The following is a 6,006-nucleotide window of genomic DNA, read 5'->3' on the forward strand; positions in this document are numbered from 1 at the left end:
GTGCCAAGCCACTGGCCAGGTGGCCTGGACATGAGGAGGGAGCAGGGCCTTGTCAGATGCTCATCTGATGCTCCTGGAAGTTGCTTTGCAGAATCAGACCCCAAAGTTCTCACTTTCTAGAGTCCATTTTTATAGGAATTTCTTCTTATGCCAGTCTATGGGAATTGCTTCATCATGCTGTTGCTGAATCAATCAGCAGATGGCACATTCCTGATGGCTCCGTGCTGCCAGATGTTATCTTGTTCTTTGGTTCTCCCGTCCTTGAGGCTGTTTGGTGGATTCCAGTCTGCCCTCCGGGGGTCCTCTGGTTATTTCCACTTGACGCCTTCTTCAGCCGATGGACACTGGATTCTTAGGCTGGCACCTCCCTGATCATTCAGTTATTATCCCCATCAAGCATCCATCCACATACATCCTTTATCTCTATTTTAATCACAATTGTTAACAAAGCGAGATGAATACAACAAAAGGGCGGGGAGTCTCTGGGTGCTGTTCCTGTTGTTACAGAGTATTGCTTTGAGTCTCTCTCTGTGTGAGTAGTTGTTGTTACAAAGAATTGCTCTGAGAACAGACTCTATCTTAGAATGTACTAACACAATTAGCAGCTTGCAAGTTTCACACAGAGAAGGAGAGAAACAGTACCAAAAACCAAGAGACCTCTTAATTAGTAATACCCTGGAATTTAAACTATGGGGAATCAAACTCATTTGTGATTTTAATAGAGAACTTCTTTAATATGATCCAACAAATTGCAGTATCATGGTTAAAGGGAAGAACTTACATTAATTGAGGCATGAAATAAGAGCCTGGACAAAAGCTTTGGCAGTCAGAAAAGGCTGGATCTTTGAAATGTTATGTACGCAGAAGCAACAGCATCTAGATACTGCCTGATCTAGAGGGAGAACCAAGGTGAAGATGATACCCAGATCACAGGCCTGAGTGACTGGGAGGATGATGTGGTATCCATAGTGATAGTGAAAATGGGGTGAGGGAAGGCTACTGGGGGCAAGATCAGCTCAATTCTGGCCATACTAAATTTAAGTGGGCGACTAGGAGATGTCAGAAAGACAGGCTGAAGTGCTGGATTGGATGCAGAGAGATAGATCAGCAGTAGAGAGGTAGATTTGTGAGTCATTGGCATAAAGATAATAGTCAATGACAAGTTTGTGGATAAGAGTATCTAGAAATAGGACACAGAGTGAGGTGAGGGGCTTTGGAGAGAGTTTTGAGGGGGTGCACAATGAAAAAGGGAGTGAGGCGGGAGAGGACCCACTAAACCAGATACTGAAGCAGAAGTAGGTGAGAGGTCAGAGGTAAATCAGGAAAGCACAGTCACAAAAACCAATATGAGGACATGGTTTTAAGAAACAGAGAGTGGCTTATTGTGTCAAAAGCTACTGAAAGATCAATGAGGAAAAGGATAGACTAGAAGCCCTGGAATTTGGCCAGGAGAAGGTCATTAGACTTTAGTGAGAGCCGTTTCTTTAGTCTGGACAGAATGGAAAATAGATTGTTGGGAGTCAAGGATGGAGCTGGAAGTGAGAAACTCAAGGCAGCAGTTTTAGATAGCAACTCCAATTCATCTGAAGAGGCAGTGGCTTTGTAAAGGGTGTTAAGATCTATGGATGAAAAATGCACTGCTTAAGAGCTAAGACTCTTTTTATCGTTATTATTAAAAACTGGGACCTTATTCATAGGAATCAGGAATTTTCAAAATGTATCCTGGAAAACAGAGAATGGGGTAAACTAGTAAATATTGAGACTGCTCAGGTAATTTTCTTAATTAGGTTATTGGAACAATGTTTTACGAGAACTTGGAAGGAAGTAGAATCATTCCACTCCTCTGCCTCACATCCGCAGCTGCTGGAGTAGCCATAACTCCACTTTGTTTCATCATGTCTCTAATCCACTGTAATACCTGGTGCTTGTTGGTTGCCACCCCCTCCCTACTGTGACACAATGGAGTAGCTGCTGCTCCACCCAGATCCTATATGACTCAGAGGAGTAACTGCAAGTTGGCTCAGCTACCTCACTTCTGTGACCCACTGGATGGATGTACAAGCTTATGGATTCACTTTTTACTTCAGGAAAATATCTGTTTCCAGGCTACCACACACATTATTTTTAAAAAAATCTGCTGGATGTTGAAATTCAGATGAAATCCTAAAGTAAAAAACAAACAAACAAAAACCCACTTTCTCTGCTCCTAAAATTTTGTATTTAATAGCAAGATGTTAACACTGTCAATAAGGACAATGGCATTGAAGTTAACCGCTAATTTCTTCCTTTTAATGTCATTCCAGTTCATTACAGAACTTAGCGGTCTATGTCTAACCTATCAGTCCTCATTCTCAAAGGAAACCTGTACAACACTTTCAAAAGATGAACCTTGGAGCTTAAATTCATAACTCTGCTCGACTCTAAAAATCATGAACTGAATAGAGACACTGGATTTATGGTGACAGGTTTCAGAGTGGTAGCCGTGTTATTCTGTATCAGCAAAAAGAACGAGGAGTACTTGTGGCAACTTAGAGACTAACAAATTTATTTGAGCATAAGCTTTCGTGGACTAAAGCCCACTTCATCAGATGCATGCAGTGGAAAATACAGTAAGAAGATTTTATATATATATATATACACACACATACAGAGAACATGACCTACTCACCCCCTCTTTTTGTCCTATAACTGCAGGGGGGGTGTTAATGGGCCATTCTACTGGAATAGTCCCTTAGAATATGTACTAACTACTTATGCTAAACAATCTGCCCCCCTTGCATTTAGCTGTGACTCCCTGAGAACCTTTCCCAGACCCAAAGAAGAGCTCTGTGTGACTTGAAAGCTTGTCTTTCTCACCAACAGAAGTTGGCTCAATAAAAGATTTTATCTCAGCCCCCTTGCCTTTCTAATACATTTTTATGTAATTTCCTTTTTTTTTTATAAAGCAAACTGGAAAAAAAAAATCCATCATGCACAACCATATTGACCCCCGCATGGCTCATCAGCACGGTTTGGATCTTTAGAACCACAGCAGAGACACACCTACTGCTTGAGCTAACTGAGCAGCTGGTTGCACTAATAGACTGTTGTCTTCTATGGGGACAAGTCACTAGCAGTGGAAGAGAAACATATTTTGCCAATAGGTTTCACAGTTGTTGAAATACTATGCCCATGCAATGCTGAGACTCTGGAATCCTAGGTCCTATTTCAGGCTCTGAGGGGAGTGTGCACTAGTACTCATAGACCCTTCTGCCCCTTTCTCCCCAGGCTAGTCCCTCATCCTCAGCTCCCCTACACACCACCCCAGACTTATGTCTCCCTCTGCTCCTATCCCCTTTCCATTCAAGTCAGACAATTCCTCTTCCACCACCATGCTACATGGGTGTCAGCAAGAGGACCACTGAAAGCGTAGGAGAGACAGTCTCCCTCCTCTGTTCCAGTGCCTGCCATCATACTAGCTCCTACCAGCTAGGCAGAGCAATTCTAGGAAAAGTCCTGCTTTTACTACAGCCCTAGGCTGGAGTATGTATAACAACAACAGGTCCCGGTTGTCAGCAGGCAGGATTACACCTGGGACCTCTGATTTTTAGCTACCACATGAGCTAAAAGCCAACTGGCTGTTAGCTAAGGCTGTAGAGCAGACTCATTTTTTATCTCTCTAAGTGGTCTCAGTGCTCCTAGATGGGACAGAACACCACACCCAGAAGGTGTGTGGATTACACAGGCACTGTGGGGTTAGTGCACGTGAAGTCTGACCCGAGCATAGGGATGGTGGTGCATGCTCAATACATAGTGAATCTTTGAAGAATAATACTGCAATCCTTTAACAAACCTCTACTGAGTAGCTATGAACCAATTTTTCGGAGTTCATAACATGGCCAAATTTGAGTGGATGTTCACAGGAACAGCAAAAAGCACATCGCTGACACCAGTGTTAACTCTCTACCAAATTTCAAGTGTCTGCTCCAAAACATGGAGTTGCTAGAGCATCTCACTATAAGAATATAACATAGGCAATTGTTCCTTAATCTTATTCTTGCAAACAGCTAAGATGTTTTTACTGAAACTTTAAAAAAAAAAAAAAATCAGCAGGTGGCAGGCAACTTGCCAGGAAAATTTTATCTCAAAACATGTTAAATTTAGCAAAGTTAGGACAAACTGAGTACAGGGCTTTATAGCGGAAAGTGTTAGGCAACTATAAATTATACAGATAATAAAGTAAATGACATTTTAAAAAAATCTTTCACTATTATAATCTAATGTGGTAATATGGGTTTAAGTTCCTTGTAATTTTTATTCGTGACAGCATGGAATCAGATTCCCCACAAAAAATGCAATGAAAAAATATAATAAACATAATATTAAGTACTGTAGAAACAAGCGTTTCTAAGGAGGAAGTATGATGCAACACATATCTTCCTATAATATTAAGCCTCTTTCTTGGTAATGAGTGTGGGTAGACAAAATCCCCTTCTGACATACACGCATTGTGACGTACATAGCTTTTTTTAACTGCAGAAACTTCTGAAAGATATAATCTACTACTAACACTTTAACTCACTCAGGTTAAGTACAAACACAGAGCAGACCTGGTTTTCCTTTCAGTTTGGATCACACAACCCATATTTGGCATTTTCCACCCTGTCACCCTCCTCCCCCTCCCCACCTTATCTAACCTTCCTACTCCCTCTCAACCCTACTGTCCTTTTTCACTGTTTTACCTCACTTTTTCACGTTCCACATAAACATAATTTTTTTACCCCTCTTTAGTTGAAACTCCCCTCCTTCCTTTCTTCCTTAACTTCATGAGATGCTGTTGTGAAAATAACAACCCTGTAAAGGACCAAATTTTGCTTCCAGAAAGCTTCATTCTGCAAGTGGCAGGGCACACTGGCCCTGATCCACCAAAGCACTTAAACACATGCCTAACTAAGTGAGTAGTACTTTTGACTTCAGTGGAGTCAATAGGACAACTCGTGCATAAAGTACAGATGTACCAATTTCGCAAATGGTTAAGGCAGCTGAGCTCTATTTGTTTTTCTTCTCACTGTTCAACAAGTTGATCCCTGCCTCATTCCCTATATACAACTGCTGTATTTACTACACATCCTACTCCAGTGGTTCTCAACCAGGGGTACACAGAGTTCTTCCAGGGGGTACATTAACTCATCTAGATAGTTGCCTAGTTTTACAACAGGCTACATAAAAAGCACTAGCGAAGTCAGTACAAACTAAAATTTCATACAATGACTTGTTTATGCTGCTCTATATACTATACACTATAATGTAAGTACAATATTTATATTCTGATTATTTTATAATTATATTGTAAAAATGAGAAAGTAAGCAATTTTTCAGTAATAGTGTGCTGTGACACTTTGGTATTTTTATGTCTGTTTTTGTAAGCAAGTAGATTTTAAGTGAGGTGAAACTTGCGGGTACGCAAGTCAAATCAGACTCCTGAAAGGGGCACAGTAGTCTGGAAAGGTTGAGAGCCACTGGCCTAACCAATGTGAGACCCAAATGCGTTCTCAGTTACACTGGTGTATCATCGGAGTAAGAGCAGTGATTTCCATAAGCCAAATGCAAATTTAGACTGCAGTAATTACATATGGCAGGGATGGGCAACCTTTGACACGTGGGCCATCAGGGAAATCCGCTGGCGGGCTGGGACAGTTTGTTTACCTGCAGCGTCCGCAGGTTCGGCCAGTCACAGCTCCCACTGGCCGTGGTTCGCAGTTTCAGGCCAATGGGGGCTGCGGGAAGTGGCATGCGCTGAGGGATGTGGGGACGAGGGATATTAGGGCCACTTGAGACATGAATTATATGGATTCTGTCCCCATTTGAATCACCATCCAACCTGTTCACTGAACACACTGTGTCCCCTGGAAATAAGGTGTAACCATGTAATTCCAGACTGTAGAGGAATGACCCCAATGTACGGATGTTTGCAGTAGAGTTGTAACCATGTTGTCTCTTTCACCGATAGAAGTTGGCCCGATAAAA

Source organism: Chelonia mydas, chromosome 1 (assembly GCF_015237465.2).
Source record: "Chelonia mydas isolate rCheMyd1 chromosome 1, rCheMyd1.pri.v2, whole genome shotgun sequence".
NCBI classification, from domain to species: Eukaryota; Metazoa; Chordata; order Testudines; family Cheloniidae; genus Chelonia; species Chelonia mydas.